This window comes from Microcaecilia unicolor, chromosome 2 (genome assembly GCF_901765095.1).
Source record: "Microcaecilia unicolor chromosome 2, aMicUni1.1, whole genome shotgun sequence".
NCBI classification, from domain to species: Eukaryota; Metazoa; Chordata; class Amphibia; order Gymnophiona; family Siphonopidae; genus Microcaecilia; species Microcaecilia unicolor.
The window spans coordinates 136,385,125-136,407,280 of record NC_044032.1 but is presented as its reverse complement, the minus strand read 5'-3'; the positions used below and the strand labels follow the sequence as shown (position 1 = coordinate 136,407,280).

At 39.9% G+C, this 22,156-nt stretch overlaps 1 protein-coding gene across 2 annotated transcripts in view; it reads left to right on the top strand.

Annotated features, from left to right (window-relative positions):
- Positions 1 to 217: 217 nt before the first annotated feature.
- Positions 218 to 22,156, top strand: part of HAPLN1 (hyaluronan and proteoglycan link protein 1) — a 134,966-nt gene continuing 113,027 nt past the window's right edge. For both annotated transcript variants that reach the window (XM_030193357.1, XM_030193356.1), the window contains exon 1: positions 218 to 731. The gene's annotated coding sequence lies outside the window, so the exon portion shown is untranslated. The remainder of the gene's footprint in view (positions 732 to 22,156) is intronic.

Genomic DNA, 22,156 nt, shown 5'->3' with positions numbered 1-22,156 from the left:
CCTCAAGTTATAATGCCCATTTATTTAGCAAGGCTATTTTCCCAAACCCATCTTCTTTTAGCTGGTCCTTTCAATGTTTGTTTTTCAGTATTCATCTGGTTCTAATTTTGGCCTCCTGATGAATACACACCGGTATTCCAACCCCACCTACTCACACTCACTATAAATACACGAAGGGCTGGCCAGGGGTGTCAATTAGTGTAGTATAATTATTTGTAAGAGGGGAAATCAGACACACAGTGCTAGTTGTGGTTAAACATATTCGTATGGTTGTTCTCCGCTTGGAACTGCAATCCCATACCCAAAGGAGGAAACTCTAAAAGCTTTTGAGTTTCTTGGAAGCAGTTTTATTTCCCTCTGAGCAAACCGATTCTGCAGCTCTTTCCTGGATATCCCAGTGCCATAAAAATCAACAGTTTATCTGAAAAGGAAAGGAAAAGTAGTCTCACATCTCTGCGGTGATGTATCCTGCTTCCTAGAAAGATTCTGCAAAAGGAGAGAGGGGGGGAGAGTGAGTCGATTTCTGTTTCCTTGTGCTGCAGCAGCAGCTCTTGTGAGGAGTTCTCGAGTCCTGCCTGGTGTAGGATAATTAAAATCTCGGAGGCGTATTTTGCTTATGACGTGCTGCTTTTCCTCTCCCCTGTATGAGATCCTGACTCTCACTTCCTTGCATCAGGACCTTTGCCATTCAGACAGCACCAAAGACACACCCTGGACACAGACTTAACAAGGTGAGCACTAAGCAACATATTAAAATTTCTTGCTCTTCTTTCAGATTCTTACGTAAGTTTTTCTTCATTTTTTAAAAAATAAGTTATTAGCAACATGAAGCAAAATAATTGAGAATAAGTGACGTAGGCTGATTAAGGGTTTTGCATAGGGGAAAAAGTATTCTTAACAAACTAATAGTGATTCTCAACGTAAAGTTCTTAGAATGATTATTAACTGCCTTGTCCTAACAAATTGAATCGTACTGCAACAAGTTGCTCAATCATGAATACATAGAATGAGACAGAGCACGGGATTTCCCCTCTTCAGTCAGCGTCCAATACAAGTAAATGTGTTCTCCGAGTGGACGTTCCTCCCTGCACTGTGGAGAGAAGTTTACCTGTGAAAGGTGAAGAATTGTAAAACAAATCTGGCGGGATATTTAAAGGGAAAGTGAAAGCCAAGCCTGTGCATTGGTTATGGGCAATAGCACATTAGCCTCCCGGGAGGGAAGGGAAAGAAAGGGGACTAGGGTTTAGCTGACCCCTCTTTTTCAGAAGTACCTCAAGGCCAGGTACCCTGAGGCAAGATCACAAGGAGCCGCAGACGGAAGCTCTTTACACATAACCAATATATTGTGAAATTTGAATATGAGAAAGAGCTGTTGTTTCCGGCTTTTAGCCTTATTTTTGTCTTCTGTTTAAATGAATACAAACCTGCAAGCTCAAATTACCTTCCCAATAGCAAACCTGTTGGTTGAAGTTTGCTCTTCATTCAACTCGTTTACTAATACAGGACTAAACCTAGCTACTAGATTTATGCTGATATGCTGTATGGTATTGCTCCCCATCCCTTTGTGTATGGGGAAAATAAGTACTCAATGGGACCAATACACAAGGGAATCTTCACTTCGGAAAGTGTGTCTGTGCATGTTCCAACATGATGTCATGCAGTCAAAAAGACCTTTGGTGTTTGCCTTGGAATCTAGCTGTACTGCAGAAATGTGTTATGCCAATATATAAAAACTATGAGGCAGGAACATTTGTTGTTCAGGATTATTCAGAATTGTGAATCTATCTCAGTGAAAACAGCATATACTTTAGTCTACTTGTTATTCTATGTTGTTAATTATTTTAATAAAACATTTATAATCTGCAGTGCAACCTCTAGTCCTTTATAAATTCTTGGGTGCCCAATATTTTATCTGAGCAATGATGAAGAATACACTACATCTTAAAGTTAGGGTTTCAAAAGGAATTAAATTTGCACATACAAAAAAACTATGGTGCTGTGATGCCTTCTGAGAAATCAATATTTCTCACAAGGCATGTCAGCACATTTAAGTTAAATGTTGGGTGTATTTGGCAAATTATATGAAAAAGAAAGAGAGAAATGCAGTTTGGGAGGTTTTTGTTTTTTTAGTTGATGATGACAGCTAGATCTCCATTGTTATAATAAGAGCATTGTCTCGGGAAGCCTGTTGAGGCTTTTTTCTCCCATTTGGATTTTTCACTTTGTCTTTCTCTATGTTCAGTGCTGATTGCATGGATTCATAAAATATTTCAAGTTGATGTAAACTCACATTATGAAGAATTTCATAGGTTCAATGATAAAGGATACACACGTAAATATGGTCATGCTGTTTGTTCATCTGTCAAGTTCTCAACTATTTGTAGATTTATTATTATGATTGCACAATGCAGAGAGACAGAAAAGGAAGGCCTCTCAGAGGTTCAGTAATTGAGAAATATAATTGTGTATCGAGAAGATAGCCAGAAACACAAAACGTATGTTAGGGATCCTAAGGAAACTCTGTTGTGCTGGGGATTCCCACCATGACTCTTGCTAAGCTGAAGCCACAGTACCATTGTAGTAGTCCACATCTGAGGAACTTTGTAATACAGAATTTCAAAAGTGATGCTTGCTCAATGTGTTTATGATCTTCTCTCCTTCTGCATTTTTATACTGTGATTCATTTTAAGCAACAGAATATAAGAACACAAGAAAAGCTAGGCTGAGTCAGACCAAGGTTCATTGAGCCCAGAATCCTGTCTGACATTAGCCAGTCCAAGTCACAAGTGCTTGACAGATTCCAAAATATGGATCCATTTAAAGCAATGGTGCTTCCAAGTCTACCTAGTTCAATAGTTAGAATACATATCTCAGGGGTCCTTTTACTAAGGTACGCTGAAAAATCGTTTGCGGTAGTGTAGGCGTGGCCTTTTAAAAAATCTTGCCGAAAATGGATGTGCGGCAAAATCAAAATTGCCACGTGTCCATTTTGGGTCTGCAACCTTACCACTGGCCATTGACCTAGAGGTAAAGACTCACACGGTAACGGGGCGGTAATGATCTATGCACTTCAAATGCCACGTGTACCAAACATGAAATTACCGCAAGAACCATGCGGTAGCTGGGTGGTAACTCCATTTTGGCGCACGTGCGCATGAGAGTAGTTTTAAAAATAAAATGTCTATAAACGCATGTGCAGTGACAGCGAGGTGTGTGCTTATACAGGGATGTTCTGAGGTAGTGCATGGGTGGAATCGCAAAGTACATGCATTCTATATAAAATATGCGTGGACATGCAGAATGTATGTTCAAACACTTACACCAGCTCCCAAGCTGCTAAAACAGTCCATGGCTGCAATCTAGCCACCATTTTAGTCATAGGCATCTAGGTGTCTTTATAAAATAAATTTGATTCGGTCATCTACTGTGCCTTTACGCATTAGCATCCTGTGTAAAAAAAATTACCCCTTCAAGCCCAATGGAGATCTCTGATGATTTCACTCCTAACCATGAAGCTTCTTGGAGTATAACCTCTGGACTCTCGTAAAAGATTAACTTTTCAACCTACACGGAAACCTTTTGGGACACCTTTGATTTATGTGGCATATAGCAGGATTTTGAAACAGTCATTTCAATTTAAAGATATATCGCTTTTCCCATGAGATGTCCGGTGGAAGGTAGGGTGGAGGGCATAGAGGGAGGGGATGCATCAGATTATTTGTTATAACCTAGAAGAGCTGTTATTCAACTGAAGATATATGTGGGGGTTTTTTTCATGTTAGGTACATCTCATGTATCATTTTACCTTGTTTAGTCAAGTTATAATCTTGTAATCTTGTTTGTTTTGCTGTTCCTGAATAAAAATGATTTGAACATAAAATTACCCACTGGTTGTATTCAATGTGTTAGATATTACTGAGCAGGAAGTGCTTATTATACATAACTTATCTTCAATCTGGTTTGAGCTCTCTTAAAATTATTCTAAAAGTAGCACTACCACAAGCAATCCTTTTCTTAATGCCTGAGTGGGTTTCTGACTCTTTGCCTCAGACCTTCAGCTCCTCCACTGTACATTAGCCCCAGAAAATGCTCATTCCCAACTATCATGGTAGCTGTATGGGTTCTAATAAATGGTCATTTTTCAGGTGTTGGCTATGCTGCTCACATTATAAATTGGCAGTCATTTCAAAAAGGAAAAACTGAGTTTGCTGAAACTTCAAATACAGAAAGGCAAAGGAAGCCATCAGGAAACTGCTGTTTGTACAATCAAAATATGCCACAGAGCCATCTGCTCTAATGAGAACTCTGCGTCTGTGCAACAGTCTCTGATGAGACCTGTGATACCAGGGGTTCATATGTTACAATAGCTCGTTAAAAAATCTGTTTGGAAAAATGAATTTGTTTATTTATTTTAACCATTTACTGTATGTCCCACTCTTTCTAAGCAATTTTAGGCAGCTTACAAAATAACATATACAATCAGGTTGGATTGAATAGCAAATCATCGTAAACCACCTATAATAAAAACACACACACACCTTAAGACCATAAAAGCCCACTAGTGTTATAAATGATCAATTAACTCTTTTCCCTGCTTTTATCACTAGTGCTATATTTCATGTTGTTTGAAAATTCTGTTATTGAACACTGCAGCTGGGACTCTAGTCTTGATGTATCTACGGTGCTAGGCAAGCCATCTTCCTGTGTCCCGTGTATTTTAAGTACAATTCTGTCACTGGGTCCCTGCATTTCCATGTGACTTGCATGTGTAAATGTACAGAATATCAGCACTGTCATCGATAAGTGTATGCAAGTTACGTCAGACGAGGGTGGGACACAGGGAGGGAAGGCCTGAAGGGAGGCGATCTGCAGACTGCCGCTTCTGCGCTTCTTTCACACGGAGCGAGGTCGAGATGAGGCGCTATGATTTGAATTCAGGGGGGCTTAGCCCGGTGGTGGATGGAGGGGGGGCGGGTGGAGGGGGCGGTGATGACCTTGGGGGGGCAGTGGTGGGGGACGGGGCCCCAGGGGCAGCCTTGCCCTGGGCCCGGCCCAGTCTCTTGGCGGCCCTGTGTGCTTATGCTAGGTTTTGGAATCTGGATGCCCTAATGTGACTGTAGAATAAGGCTCTCCATGCACAGCTTTGAGCACTTAAAAAGGAAGTGCCTTTTATCTAAGTCGTGTAAGCATCTACACGAGCCCAACGCATGCCAAAATGGAGTTACCACCTGACTACCGCGTGGCTCTTGCAGTAATTTCATTTTTGGTGTGAGTCCAATATGCGTGTACGAAAAATATTTATTTTTGGGCACACGTAATGGCGCGTGCCAAGTGGCATTTGGCACACATAGGTCATTACCGCCAGGTTACCACGTGAGTCTTTACCGCTAGGTCAATGGCTGACAGTAAGGTCTCTGACCCAAAATGGACGTGCGGCAATTTTCATTTTGCCGCATGTCCATTTTTGGTAAAAATAAAAAAGGCATTTTTTACAGGCGTGCTGCAAAATGGATCGACGCGCGCCCAAAACCTGTGCAAGCCATTTTTCAGCGCACCATTGTAAAAGGACCCCTTATAGAATTGCTCCTTTCTTATGTTCCACGTCATACCATGTTTCCAACTGCAGTTGTACCACAGTGAGAAAACCCAACATGTATTTTTGTACCACAGTATTCATCTGTTGCACCTAGTGAATTATTAGACATTCAGGCTCCACCGTTAGTAACTATAGCACAGTCAAGCAGTTGAAAAAGCAACTTGTAATGTGTAGGCAACAAAATGTTCTTTGGGGTAAAACTGTGTAACTGTACTTAGGGCTCCCAGCCATGGCATTAAAGGAGGATTGGAGGAAACAGCTGGCTAAACAAATATGAGGCACAGAGTGGATGCAACGTTATAAATTAATAATGTAGTTCTTTATTTACCCTATGAATGGGAGGTTTTGTGAAGGGATGAGGAATTAAAGATGATCACTGTCTGCCACCTAGTGGATATTCCATTGCGGTCTTCAAACAAAACCACATCTGTAACATCTGTGTGTAACCTAATCGCAACAACTCAGCTTTGCCATCTTATTCTTAGCATGAAAACATACCGAATTATTTTTTAAAAGAAATATATGGAAGAATAGTTAGTTAGTCAGGATATCTTTATAAACTAGCAGAAATGCTTAGGGTCACCTGAGGAAAATAAGAGTAAAAGCTGTGATGAAAGAACAAAATCAGTCACATTGACGTACTGTATTTGGTCAGCTTAAAAAAACACATTCATCTTTATCTTTTTGCATGATAGTAAACAATTTCCCCCTCCCCCATTCTATAACCTGGCACCTTTAGGTGCCAATTGCATACATAGGAGTGAATTCTATAAACTGTGCCCCCAAAAATTCAGCACTAGGGGCCAGATTCTATATATGTTGCCTAAAAAATCCACACGGAATAAACTTCCAGCTAAGCGTATTCTGTAAATGGCACCTATATTTAGGTGTGATAAATAGAATTTGATCAGTTGATATCACAGCACTTAAAACTACTCGCATCCATTTACACCAAGGGAAATGAGTCATAAATGTTGGCATATAGATTTAGGCACACTGGGGCATATTCTATAACAATGTGTGAAATTACCATTTCCCCGCCATAGGAATAAAATGGGCCCTGCTGCAGATAACTTCAGCTAAGCTTTAGTAAACAGGGGAGTAGGCGTGTATCTCATCTTATCCTATAATAATAATACACATAAATGCTAGGAACACCCCCATTCTACCCATGACCCTCCCATTTTTGCACCCCTTTCCTTTTTACTCATGTGTAAAATTTAGACACAGGTCATGCGCCTACATTTATGCGCCTAGATTTCAATTAAATCTAATTAGTGACAATAATTGCTTGTTAAAAAGCCAATTATTTGTTGCTAATTAGTTTGTTGTTTAATTAAATTATGCACACAAATTGTGCATACCCCCAAATTTGCATTCACAATTTTTGGTGACTTTTAGAGAATTAGATGAAGAATGTGCACAACTCACAAGGTGTGACATACACATGGGTGGAACATGGGCAGGACATGAGCATGTCTCTTGGTTATACAGGTAGCTTACAGAATACTCTAAGTTACGTATGACACTTGATGCACTTATACGCTAACAGTTATAACTGCCATAGATATCACATATCTGTTGATGCCTACATTTAGGTGCAGCAGTGCTGACTTATGCTGTATTCTATGACATCTTACCACCCAGATGTCATTATAGAATTGATACAGTGCTCAGTATTGGATGCTTAAAATGAGGTGCCAAGTTATAGAATTGCCCCCATAAATGTTTTTTGATTCTCTTTTATTGAGGAAGAACATATAAATGTTTCATCATTCCATTTCTACAAGTAGCAATGTGTTGTTAACAGTGACTGGAGCAATCAAATCCAAAATCTACTCCAGAAACTATGGGATCCATTTATCAAGCCACGCTTGAAAGTGGCCGGCACTGTGATTAGCACATGGGTTTGCCACGCACTCTGGCCCCTTTCTAGCATGGCTGAAAAATGGCCTTGGTTGTTTTTGTTTTTTTTTAATGGCCACATGCTAACTTCCCCATTAGCATGTGGCCATTACCACCGGAAGCCCTTACCACCACCTATTTAGGAGGCAGTAAGGGCTCCTGCGCTACTCCTGTGGTAATCAGGTAACATGCGATAATGTGCCTGCATTACCCAATTAGCACAGGCATGCCTACTTTCTGCCCCAGACATGTCTCACGAGCAAACAAAAATATATATTTTTTACCACAGGTGTAGCGAGCGCTGCTGGTCAAACTACCATGGGACACCATAGTAAAAGGGCTCCCTTGTGATTTGTCAATAAATATGGCAAATTTTAGGTGGAAAGGAGGATTGTAATTTGAATGAGAATGGCATATCTGTAGGTATCATTGGTGTTCTTGGCATATCTCCTCCTTTGGCATAATCTATCAACATCAATTCTTCAATTATGTTTAAGGCAAAAATTGAGTTCCCTATTTAGAAAATTGGAGCTGTTGATTTCATAGTCACATTAATCCAGTTATTACAGTATGTTCTACAGTAATTATGCCACTTTCAGCCTATATCGTTGGCCTGGGCGGTGATTTCATTTTTTACGTGTGTCTACTAAGCGTGCTGCAAATTTTCCAGCACGAAGCACTAACCAGGTGTTAATCGGCATTGTACATGCATAGACCATTACCACCCGATTAACGTGTGAGACTTTACCGCTAAGTCAATAGGTAGCGGTAAGGTCTCAGGCCCAAAATAGACACGGGCCAATTTTTATTTTGCCGCATATCTGTTTTTGGCCAAAAAAAAAGGTTTTGCAGGCGTGCTGAAAAATGGACCTGCACGTGTCCAATATTCGCGTCTACACCAGCGCAGGCCATTTTTCAGTTCAGTTTAGTAAAAGGACCCCTACGTTTGGGATATGTGCACACAAGCCACGTGCTAAAAAGTGTTGTGTAATTTTTCTAGGAGGGTCGTACTTGAATGGTGGAGATTCGGCGTTTCTGGGCTAATCAGTTAGCACATCTACGTTACTGCATGGTAACTGATTACTGCAGGATTAGTATGTGAGTCATTACCACCTACAAGTGCTCATGTGCTAATTTTTTTAATGTCCATGTGCTAATTGCAAAATTAGTGCATGACCATTAATTCAGAAAATAGGAAAATCGGTCATTTTCTGGCTGTGGTAAAAATGGCCTTAGCACACAGGAAAGACTAAGGTCACACTAAAGTCACTTTTTACTGTAGCTTAGTAAAAGAACCCCAAAGTGGGGAAAGCCTGTGGAAGAATTCCCCAGGAAATGCTTCTCTTTTTTTTTCTTTTGTAATGACAGATTAGCTAAAAGATTATTGGATCATTTCCATTCCCTTCTGACCCCTCATTATAATATATCTCGGGAATTTTGCAATCCTGCTTTTTCTTTTTACACAAAAAGGACTGAGTAAACTCTTGCATGAAGTGAGATGAAAAATGGAATAACGACTAGACAAAAATATCCTAAATAATCATGGGAGTACTTTACTGGGTCTTTCTAGATAATTCATTGTTTTCAATGAACCTTTGCCAGTTACTGAAGCTATATTTGCACACTGCATTCCTAAGGCCATTCCAAAATAACAAATATACGAAAGGATTTCATTATACAGATGCTGCCAAAGGGGGCAGGATGCAGCTGACAGGGCTGTCCTGTGTGTATTCACAGTTCCAGTTCCACCCATCCCTTCCCCAATCCTTGTGCCAGTGTTTTTCTGTATTAATTTCTGTATCTTGACACCAGCACTGTAAAATAGCTACCATTTGTTTTTGCAAGTTAGGCTTGTTCTGTGACTTTCCAGTTTTAAATTAACAACGAAAGAATCACATCAGAATCACAACAGGGCAGACTTCTACGGTCTGTTCCCTGAAAATGGCAAGGACAAATCAAGCTCAAATACACACATGTGGTATCACATCATACCTTATTCTATGAATTTATCCTGTTGGGCAGACTAGATGGACCGTACAGGTCTTTATCTGCCAACATCTACTATGTTATAGGGTCTCATTTTCAAAGCACATAGGGGCCCTTTTACCATGGCGCATAGGTGCCTACGCGTGTCCAACGCATATCAATTTGGAACTACCGCTCGGCTACTGAATGCTCTGGGTGGAAATTCCATTTTTTACGTGCATCCAATACACAAGGCAGAAGATATTTTTTATTTTCTACTGCATGGCTCTAACCGGGCAGTATAATTGGCAGTGTAGGCGTGCTGACAAATACTGTCCGGTTAATGCGTGAGACCTTACCACTAAGTCAATGGGTGGCAGTAAGGTCTCAGGCCCAAAATGGACACGTGCCAATTTTTATTTTCCTGCAAGTCCATTTTCAGCCAAAAAAGGCCTTTTTGGCAGGCGCACTGAAAAATGGACTTGCGCGCATCTAATACATGCACCTACAACAGCGCAGGCCATTTTTTTCAGCACCCCTTAGTAAAAGGACCCCTTAGACTTAGAAAGTTATGTGGAAGGGCATTTTCAATATGACGTCTGAATCCAATTTTGGATGTTTTGCTGAAAACGGCCAAAACATAAGTAGTGAAAATGACCATTTTCAAACCAGAAAAATGTCTATCTTTTTCTTTGAAAATGACCATTTCCTAGATGTTGCTGTGCTTAGTATGTCTATCTTTTTGGACCATCCCCCCCCCCCCCCCCCCACCCCTCCAAAAAAAAAAAAAAAGTCAAGTGAGTAGGAGGAACCAGCTTTCCTAGTATACTGGCCACAAAGGGGAAGGGAAGGGAAATGGGACTTGATATACTGCATTTCTGTGGTATTTTGCAACTACATTCAAAGTGGTTTACATATATACAGGTGCTTATTTTGTACCTGGGGCAATGGAGGGTTAAGTGACTTGCCTACAGTCACAAGGAGCTGCAGTGGGAATTGAACCCAGTTCCCCAGGATCAAGGTCTGCCGCACTGACCACTAGGCTACTCCTCCACTCAGGCATCCCAGCAGAGCAGTGGGGCACCATAGGGGGCACTGCAATGGACTTCACATAATGTCCTGGGTACACATTTCACCATTACTCCCTTATATTGTATGGTGAGCCCTTCAAAATCCATGAAAAACCGACTGTACCCAAGTATACACCACTACAATAGCCCTTATAGCTATAGGTGTCATCTATATGTGGGCACAGTCCGTTTTGCGTTGTTTGTTTTGGGGGGAGTGGGAGGCTGACGCTTTCCATCACAATTGTAACAGTTAGAGTGGATTATGGGCCTGGATCACCTTCTCTACAGTACACTGCACCCATCACTAGGCTGCCATTCCAGGAACCTGCTTGCTGCTGTAATAGGACTGGCCATAACATCTGAAGCTGTCATAGAGGCTGGTATGTACTGTTTCATTTACATTTTTACAGGGTGAGAGGGGGTCAGTGACCACTGAAGGCATTATTCCTGCATTGGTCATCTGGTCATTTAGGCACTTTATGTGGCTTATTCATTAATAAGATCTAGACCAAAACGTCCAACTTATAGTCCTGGCTGTTTTTGTTTTGTTCCATTATGGCAGAAAAACATCCAAGTGTTAGGAATGCCCAGATCCCGCCCTTAACATGCACCTGTCACACCCCCTTCCGATCTGAACACACTTCTGATGGACTTCATAGAAAAACATCTAAAAATTGGTTTCAAATGCAGATTTGGATGTTTTTCTCTTTTGAAAAGAGCACCATAGTAACTTATGGACCTTTGTAAGTCTAAGTGCTTTGAAAAAACGCCTCCACGTTACTTAAAGGTGGTCTATGTTTACATTAAGGACCCATCTACCTGGTCCCTCGACCCCTGCAACAAGCAAGTATGAGCCTCATAGAAGGTGCCACAAAAATTGTGAACTCCTCTCTTTCTAATGGGTAACTACCAGCAGCATTAAATAGGGCAGTGGTTCACCCTTTACTAAATATACATATGTGGTATCACATCATACCTTATTCTATGAATATATCCTGTTGGGCAGACTAGATGGACCATACAAGTCTTAATCTACCAACATCTACTATGTTACTAGGGTCTCATTTTCAAAGCACATAGGGGCCCTTTTACTATGGCGCATAGGTGCCTACGCGTGTCCAACGCATATCAATTTGGAACTGACCTTGACCATGACAAACTTGAAAGTTACTGGCCAGTATCCAACATCCCATTTTCTAGGGAAATTTATAGAACACACAGTCTGTGTTCAACTCAGTGATTGACTAGAAGAGAGAAACTGGCTAGATCTGTGCCAATCTGGATTCAGACCCAGTTATGGAACAGAAACGGTCCTCGTATCCTTACTAGATGATCTTCACAGAAACTAAGACAGGGGATTTGCCTCTGTGTTAGTACTGCTAGACTTCTCAACAGCTTTTGACACTGTGGATCATGATATCATGCTAGCACAACTGGCAGAAACAGATATCATTGGAACAGTATTTGCTTGGTTCAGATTCTATCTATCAGACAAGCAGCAATCCATAATGTTTGGCAGTACCTCATCGCTACCATGGGTGCTGACCTGTGGGGTACCACAAAGATAAATACTGCCACCTATTCTGTTCAATATCTACCTTAAGCCACTAGCCAAGCTGTTTCAGACAATGAACTCTCAGTTCTAGAACTATGCAGATAATGTGCAGCTACACACAACCATTGAACCTGACTTATCTACAGCCCTGAATAAACTGATTATCTGTCTAATATCAATTGAAGAATGGGTAAACTCAATAAACTTTGCCTAAACTCATCCCTATACCTAAGGACTCAAAGAAAAATACCAGTGACCTGACTAATTATCGCCCAGTAGCATCGAATCCTCTTATAACTAAATTAATGGAAGGCTTGGTTACAAAACAACTAACTAATTACTTAAAAAAATGTTCCATTCTCCACGACTCTCAGTCAGGATTCTGTTCCAATCATAGTACTGAAACAGTACTAATTACTCTCTTAAATAAGTTTAAACAAACAATTGCTACTGGGAACAACATACTCCTCCTGCAATTTGATATGTCTAGTACATTCGACATGGTAAATCATAAAATTTTACTATATATACTAGAATACTTTGGAATTGGAAGTAACGTTCTAAACTGGTTCAAAGGCTTCTTAGCTACAAGAACTTACCAAGTGATATCCAAGTCGAGTATGTCAGCTTCATGGACACCCGAATGCGGTGTTCCCCAAGGATCCCCACTTTCGCCATCCCTCTTCAACCTAATGATGACACCACTGGCCAAGTCGTTGGCTAATCAAGGCCTAAGCCCATACATATATGCAGATGATGTCACGATTTTTATCCCGTTTAAACGTGATTTAAAAGAAATCACCAACAACATTAATCATAGCTTCCAAATTATGCACTCTTGGGTGGATGCATTTCAATTGAAACTAAATGCAGAGAAAACTCAATGTCTAGTACTTACATCACAATACAATGCTAACAACTTTACCAATATATCCACACCAAACTTCACCCTTCCCATTTCAGATACCCTGAAAATTCTCAGAGTCACCATTGATCAGAATCTTACACTGGATAGCCATGTGAAAAACACAACAAGGAAGATGTTTCACTCAATGTGGAAACTTAAAAGAATTAAACCTTTCTTCCCCAGGGGAATCTTTCGAAACCTAGTACAATCAATGGTACTAAGTCATTTAGACTACTGTAATGGTCTTCTTGCTGGCTGAAAAGAACAAAGCATCAGGAAAATTCAAACTGCCCAGAACACTGCAGCCAGACTTATATTTGGAAGAACAAAATACGAAAATGCCAGGCCCCTAAGAGAAAATTTACACTGGCTTCCTCTTAAAGAACATATAACTTTCAAAATATGCACTCTGGTGCATAATATAATTCACAGTGATGCTCCAACCTATATGTTAGACCTTATTGACCTACCACCCAGGAATGCTAAAAGATTGGCACGCACATTCCTAAATCTTCACTTCCCCAGTTGTAAGGGTCTAAAATATAAATTAATACATGCATCCAGCTTTTCATACTTGAGTTCACAAATGTGGAATGCTCTACCATTGGACCTGAAAATAATCCACAACCTAATTAATTTCTGTAAGGCACTAAAGACACCTCTCTTTAACTTGTCATACCATAATAACTTATAATTGGAACTGTATTTCACCATCATTTACTTAATAATAGGTTTACTCTCTTCCTACACTGTATTGTTTCATTTTAATATGCAATCCATGTTCAATATGTCATACCATTTGTATATTTTTTCCTTTTTATTCGACTGTTATTTAGCATTCATGTTCTATATATATTACCAATTGTATATGTATTCTGAAATGACATAAGTCATGACTGAAAAATTGTAAGCCACATTGAGCCTGCAAATAGGTGGGAAAATGTGGGATACAAATGCAACAAATAAATAAATAAACCCAAGTAAAACTGAGCTTTTCTGGGTCCCAAACACAAGTGGACATGTACCTGACATCAAAATCTCTAACTCCCTCTCAAATCACAAGTCAGGAACCTTGGAATACAGTTAGATTCAACACTTACTCTGATTCCCCAAATTCAAGTAACCTTCAAGAGCTGCTGCTTCTACTATTTGTTGGATTACTGTAATGCCCTCTACACTGGTCTGACTACAAATCCAGCTCCAATTGATTCAGAATTCTGCTGCTGCAAGCCTAACAGAAGGTTGCAAGTGACATGACCACATCACACCATGTTTGCAAAAACGTCACTGGCTACCAGTATGATACAGGGTGAAATTTAAAACTCTATGATCTTCAAGGCCCTTAAAGGAAATGGCCCAAAGTACTAGAAGAATAGGATGACCCTCAACACACCTCCAAGGACACTAAGGTACTCCCAAACGGTATCCCTAACCACACCCTCTCCAATAGATATTACACGATGTGATACCCGCAAGCGAGCCTTCTCCGGAGTAGCCCCCACACTCTGGAATGCACTGCCTGAAAGGCTCCGCTTAACATAAGACTATCTCTACTTCAGGAAGCAGGTGAAAGCTTGGCTCTTCAACCAGGCCTTTAATGGAAGAAGTAACTAACTTGTTAGTCTCACTCACATAGACAAGGAGTGACACGGGCTGTACATACTACAGCAGGACATGTTTATCCAAGTCTACCCTGAGATAACATTTTATCATTTCTCTGACCTCATTTGCAGCTTTCTTTAAATTAGTCACCTTATTTTCTAGCTCCTCTTACTCTCTTACCTATCTATATGCTCCTTCTTTGCTTATACCCTACAATATCTATTAAAATGTTCAATTACTGTGTTAACATTGTAAGTAGTGTACTATGCCATACCTTGTATTGTTATTCGAATATTTTTACTGCTGTACTTGTCTATTGCTTATGTTTGATTTATTCTTACTGTACACCTCCTTTTTCTTAATGCTGACCTCTGTGAGCTGAATTAGACCTGGATATTCAATGCTGGTCCATATTCGGTTACCGGCAGAGGATTGCCCTGTTTTCAGTGACTCTGGGAAATTATCTGACTACCACCAACATTCAGTTCCAGTATCTGGATAACTATCCAGGCCAGTTCAGACTGTACATAGGTCCATAGGTTGGCTTTATAAAATAGGGCAATAAATAAGCAGCCCTACTTGCTCAGATAGCTGTTCAGGCACCAGCCCTGAATACAGACAGTTTCCAGATGACTCCCGGCTCTGCCTTTGCTTCTGCTGTGCTCCCACCCCCAGACTGCTCTGGCAGTAATCAGAGTGTTGGGTGGTCAATGTGATTTAACCAAGTAGGAGTCCTCCTACTCAGTTAATTCACAAAGAATATCAACCACTGCATGATTAAGAGTTCCTTTTACTAAGCCATGCTAAAACGTGGCTGGCACTGATGCCAGCACATGGGTTTTCTGTATGATGTGGCTTTTAGTGCGGTGGTAAAATGGCAGCCTCACCCTATTCTTTTGTAACTTGCGTGTGGCCATTACCATGGGAGCCTTTACCACCACCTATTTTGGAGATGGTAAGGGCTCCTGCGCTATTCCCACACTAATCGGGTAGTGTATGGTAATATGCCTGCGAAACCCAATTAGTGCAGGCACGCCTACTCTCCGTCCATGGGCATGCCTCCTGTGCTAGAAAATAAAAAATGTTTTCCAGAATGGGATTATTTATTTATTTAATTTATACCCCACAATTTCCCATCACTGGCAGGCTCAATGTGGCTTACAACATTTAGTTAACAAACAGGAAAGTAGAATAAATTAATGCGTCCTGAGCAGGAAAATACCATGGGATGTCTCAGTGCATCCCATGGTAGCATCCTTTTAGCACACAGTAGGCATACGTTAGGCCAACCGCACCTTAATAAAAGGGTCCCTAAGTAAATTATGTTCAAAAGTAGTTTCCAAAGAAATAAGGGGATGATATTAGCGCACAGCGATAAGCAGATTGCAAGCCGCTGACATCTATGGGCAGTCTGGCCTCTGGCATTGAATATCCAGGCTAGTTCATCATCTGAGAAGTTAACCAGGCTCTGGCCGATATTGAGACTGGTGCCCAGTGATCTCGGTGGGTAAAGTTATGAAAACCTGTTTGCTGTCCTAACTTTGTGCCCTTACTTAGCTGGTTAGTGGACTGAATATCACTGATGATCAGCTAAGTAGTGGCTCCACCCAAACTCCACCCCACACCACCCTAACCTAGACTTTTAGAGAATGGCCAATACAGTGGAACTTCCTGGTTAAGTGCTGCTGAATATTGGCAGATGGCCAGCTCAGCATGTTTACTCAGACAGGAGTCTCTCCCACCCGGTCAAACCCGTTTAAGTATTGACCACCAAGTATATCTGAGCAAAGCAGTGTGACTAAAACTTGTTCTCCACAAATGTTCCTAAAAGTACACACAACCTGCATAGCACTCACAGGGGCATATTTACTAAGGGGTCCTTTTACAAATCTGTGGTAGAAACTGGCCTTGCACAGGTTTTTCCATTTTTATCGCTATTTGAAACTGGCCTATTTTCCATTTTCCAAATTAATGGCCACATGCTAATGCTACCATTAGCACATGGCCATTACCAAAAATTAGCATGTGAGCCCTTACCGCCACCTATTTTGTAGGTGGTAAGGGCTCCGCAGTAATTTTGTGCTAATAAGTTAGTGTGCAGTAATATTGATGCACTAACTGATTAGCAGAGCAATATCCACTCTCTGCCCCCAGACACCCCCCTCCCAGAGAAATTTAATATTTTTAGTGCATGGTTTGCGCATGCACATTCAGAACTTACTGTGTGATGCCTCAGCGCATCCTGTGATAAGCCTTTTAAGTTGTGGTTAAGCACAGGCTAGTGTTTATCACAGCTTAGTAAGAGGAGCCCTAAGTGTGCTAAGGTTTTTTCGGTAGGTCCTTTCTTGTGTTCCACTTGTATTTTCCCCACTTGGCATATAGTTACCTAGCAATTTTTTTTTCAATTCTATAAATGCAGAATTGGATGGTAAATAGAGAATAGCATACACCAAATTCTCAGACTCCTAAGGCAGGCACCTATGCACCGAAACACGGATGCTGTGTCATATCATATTGGTGTATTTTTAATAAACCTTTAGTAAGACTTTTGGTTTCTCACTTGTGTTACTTACATGAGCCTGTTTACCCTAATCTTCTTTTCATCTTCAAGGTTTTGCAATTATCATAATACCATATTTTAATATATGTAATGTTATTTATTTATTTATTTTAATTTTACCTAAGTTATATATCTTGAGATGCAATCATTTGAAATTTCTCTGCAGATACAAACTAGTAATGCTTAAAAGATCACAGCAACATAATTATAATTAAAAGAAATAATATAAAAATTATACAATCAAAACTGACAAAAGATATAATCTGAAATAAAATCTGAAAATCAGTTTGTTAAAATTTATTTATTTATTTATTGCATTTGTATCCCACATTTTCCCACCTATTTGCAGGCTCAATGTGACTTACAATGTACCGTTATGGCATTCGCCATTCCAGTTTGGAAAATAATAGTTGGTGATTACATAGAGAATATGGATGACATGATAGCATAGAACAAATATATATGAGAAAAGAACAGTTCCGAGTATAAGTAAAATGGAGATGTGTTACATTTACAGTTATTGATCGTTGTGGTATGCCTTGTTGAAGAAGTGGGTCTTCAGAGATTTATGAAAGTTAGTTAATTCATAAATAGTTTTTATATTAAGCGGCAGTGCATTCCATAACTGCGTGCTCAGGTAAGAAAAGCTTGACGCATGCGTTAGTCTGTATTTTAGACCTTTACAGTTGGGGAAGTGAAGATTAAGGAATGTGCGGGATGATCTTTTAGTGTTCCTGGGTGGTAAGTCTACCAGGTCTAACATGTAGGCTGGGGCATCTCTTTGAATGATTTTGTGAACTAGAGAGCATACCTTGACCGTGATTTGTTCCTTAAGTGGAAGTCACAATGTGTTAGCTGTGAAGTAAATTCCCCATCCATTCCATGCCCCTCTTGAATTGTCTGTTTAATCTGGATTTTAGCACATGCTGTCAGATTCTATGAATGGTGCTAAAAATTCAGGGTTAATAAAATTATTTATTTATTTATTTATTTATTGCATTTGTATCCCACATTTTCCCACCTTTTTGCAGGTTCAGTGTGGCTTACAATATGAGTTAAATGTTGGAAATACAATTTGTTACAGATTGGTTATGGATTACATTGTGCAGAGTTATGCGAAACAATTGAGGTGTCGTTAAGGAATGTAACAATGGAACACAAACATTGAAACTTTGGAAGGAAACAATGGGAGCTTAGAGGGCGATAAAAAGGCATGAAGACATATGGTATATATCTTTCTGTGAGTAAAAGGTATGAATGATGTGATAGTACGGGAATGAGAGTTCAGAGGTGAATGTATGATGCATTAGTGAACAGTAAGTGTGGACTTTATGTATTTTGGTTCTTTCCGTAAATTTTTTCGAAAAGATGGGTCTTCAATAATCTGCGGAAGGAAGCTTGATTGTTCTTAAGTTGCGTGGCAGTGTAGTCCAATACTGCGTGCTCATGTGAGAAAAGGTTGACGCGTGTAGCGCTTTGTATTTCAAGCCCTTGCAATTGGGGAAGTGGAGGTTAAGGAAGGTTCGGGATGATCTTTTGGCGTTTCTGGGTGGTAAGTCTATTAACGCAGACATGTATGAGCACTCAACTTTGGGCACAAGGACTTACACCAGCTGAAAACTGGTGTAAATTCTGGTGTGTAAATTGGGCACGGACACCCACTATTCTTTATCACTTCGCACATCTTTTGTTAATGCCCCTGACCCACCCTTGTCCCTCCCATGGCCACATCCTTTTTGAGTTCCATTGTTATAGAATAGCATGTAGCCACATCAGCACCCAAATCATAATTAGTGGTGATTAAGTGCTTCTTAGCTCCAATAGTTAAATCATTGGAGCCCATTAACTGATTTATTTTGGGTGCTGATCTGGGATCCGTGCACAATTTTGGGTGTCCAAATATGGGTAACCTTTATAGAATCCGGGGGCTAGTGTAGTTTTGAACTATATCCCTTTAAGTTCATTTTCTAAATTATTTTTTATTAAACTGTTTTACTCACCGAAAAGAGCTTTTATAAAATTACCTCAGAGCTTACATATGCCCCCAGATTCTATAAATGGTGACTAAAGTTGTGCGCATAAATTTGCATGCGTAACTTAGGGGCCCTTTAACTAAGCCGTGTAGATGCTAACGTGCGCCTAACACATGCAAAATTGGAGTTACCACTCGGTTACCGCGTGGCCCTTGTGGTAATTTCAATTTTGGCATGCATCTGCTCTGCACGTCTGAAAATATTTTTACAGTTCTGGCGCACGTCAGCTACACGTGTCAAGTGGTATTTGAGGTGCGTAGGTCATTACTGCCCGGTTACCACGTGAGACTTTACCGCTAGGTCAATGGCTGGCAGTAAGGTCTCAAACACAAAATGGACACGCGGCAATTTTCATTTTGCAACACTTCCATTTTTGGCAACAATTTTTAAAAAGGCGTTTTTTGTAAGTGCACTGCAGGCCATTTTTCAGTGTACCTTAGTAAAAGAACCCCTTAATTGTTTAATAAGCTAATCAGCGCCAATTATTGGTCAATAACATGCAATTATCAGCACTAATTGGCACAAATTTGAATTTACGTGTGCAACTTTCTAAGCATATCCTGCGTAAATTATACTGCGTGGATCACAAAACAAGGCATGGCCATGGGAGGGGCATATTCTATAATCAGTGCCTAAATCTAGGTGCCGATTATAGAATATGCTAAGTCAGCACTGATTTCAGTGCCAATTTTTTAGGTGACATATAAAGAATCTGGACCATAACATAGAAACAGAATGCATTTTGTATATTGTCACCTGAGTGTAGTTGTGGGGGGTTTTTTTTTGGGGGGGGGGGGAGTTTGTGCAGAATGTAGGCAGAGTGACAAAGTATGTGCCATATTTTATAAAATAAATATTTATGCTCATACTGCACACCTGTGCATGTACCTTAAATCTAGAGGAGGTGTAAATGTGAGCAGATGCACTTTACGTGCAACTATTACAGTTTTTGTGAAGCTACTTTATAAAGATATATATGATCCTATCTTCTGTTTATAAAATACAGTACCAAGAAAAGATGCCTTTCCAGTCCGCAGCAAACAACAAGAAGTAGAACACAAAGCAGACCAAGAGTCCAGGAAAATTCTTTATTAAAAGAGACTTACTTACTTCACGTCATTATGTTGTCAAACCACTATGCTTGTAGTTATTGGTTTTAAGTTGGTTTTAATTTATTTTTTCATTGGAACTCTGTGACCTGTTGGATGATTCACTCATTCTTTTACATTTTATATTATTTTTTGAAGATTTGTTTTCAGTTTTTGGCTAAGTCCATAAGTTAAGCAGGAAAATCTTTTTTTTATTCAATTTTGGAGTAGATCCATAGGTTTAATGGGAAGAAGATTCTTGTTTTATATGGTTTGGGATAGATCCATGTGGTCTGTGGGAAATCATTATTTTAGTTTCTAGCCTTTCTATAAATATATCTATCCTGATAATGTGATTGCCCTAGCTTGAATGGTTCATGCATTAATATGTACATCAAAGTGTCCCGAGTCTTTTCTGGGAACCCTACAGCCAGTCTGAACATTCTGCTTTGCATCCAGAATATTCAAATTTATCTACTGCATATTCATTGTGGAGATCCTGAAAACTGACTACCTATGGGGTCCCCAGGACAGGATTGGGATGCACATAAACCAGTGGTATTCTGTAAGGGGTCAATTCAACAGCTGGGCACCTCCATTTAGGTGTTCTGAGGATGTGTGATAGGAACCTATTCTATAAAGGAATCTGGATGCCCAGATTCCTTTATAGAATATTAATATAACTCGTTATCAGCACATCTAGTATTTACACACCCATAGTTACACCAGCCATAAACGTGGCATACATTCAGGTGCCTAAATGCGACAGGGACAAGTATAACTTACAGTATTCTAGAAGCACCTCATGTCCCACCCATGCTCTATTCATGTGTACACCTTCTTTCCAAATTTGTGCTATGAAGTTGAGTATTTGTAGAATAACATTTAGGCATTGTGTTAGCATTCTAGACCTCTATGGGCACCAGGGGCACCTTTAAGCAGATCTCTAGGTTATAAAATTGCTCTTTAACTGTCCTTGATGCCCACAAATGGGTGGGGTTTTCAAGATATCCCTAAGGAATATGCATGAAATAGATTTGTAAACTCTCTCAATATGGCTATCAAAATTGACTCCAACAGTGTACTATAACACAATCACTCTGGAAAAACAGACTTCATAAACAAACTTTTATAATATCTATTATGTAAGAAGAACTCAGTTGGACTGCTCAATGGATTAACTTATACCATCAAGTCTTATATAAAGGATATGCAGTGGCAAATATTAGATAAATATATGAGGGGTGGGAGGGTGGTCATTATGAAAATAAATTACAAACAGCAACACTGGATATACCTATTACAATCAGTGTCCCCTTGGGAGTTGAATGCAGAGATTGAACGGGTGTCTCTGCTGTAACTGAGTTTTGTGATTGGTGGGAAAGATCAGCTGATTACCTTTAAAACTGAGCAGGTAGACGATGATGCCATCTTTGCTGAATGATAGCAGTTGGCAGGAGGTGTTTGGCTAAATGTAAGGTAAGGGTGCTCCAGAAAGTTTAAGAGGCTTCCATTACTTTGAGATATTTGGCATAAACAACAAAAACAAGAAAAGAAAACCTACACTACGAGAGGCAAAATAGACCCTCTAACATTCTGGCAACAAATATATACCGAGGAATGGACTACAACTACAGAATCACCCCAATTCCTACAAGAATTGGACAACAGATGCAGAACAGTGCTAGACAAAATAGCACCGCTCCAAACGAGAACCTCACATAGGAACAACTTAATCCCATGGTTTAATGAAGAACTGAAAAAACTAAAAACACAGGTCAGAAGACTAGAAAGGGTATAGAGAAAAAAAAAATAGATGAACACACACTCAAAGAGTGGAAACAAGTACAAAGAAAATACAAATACAAAATCAGA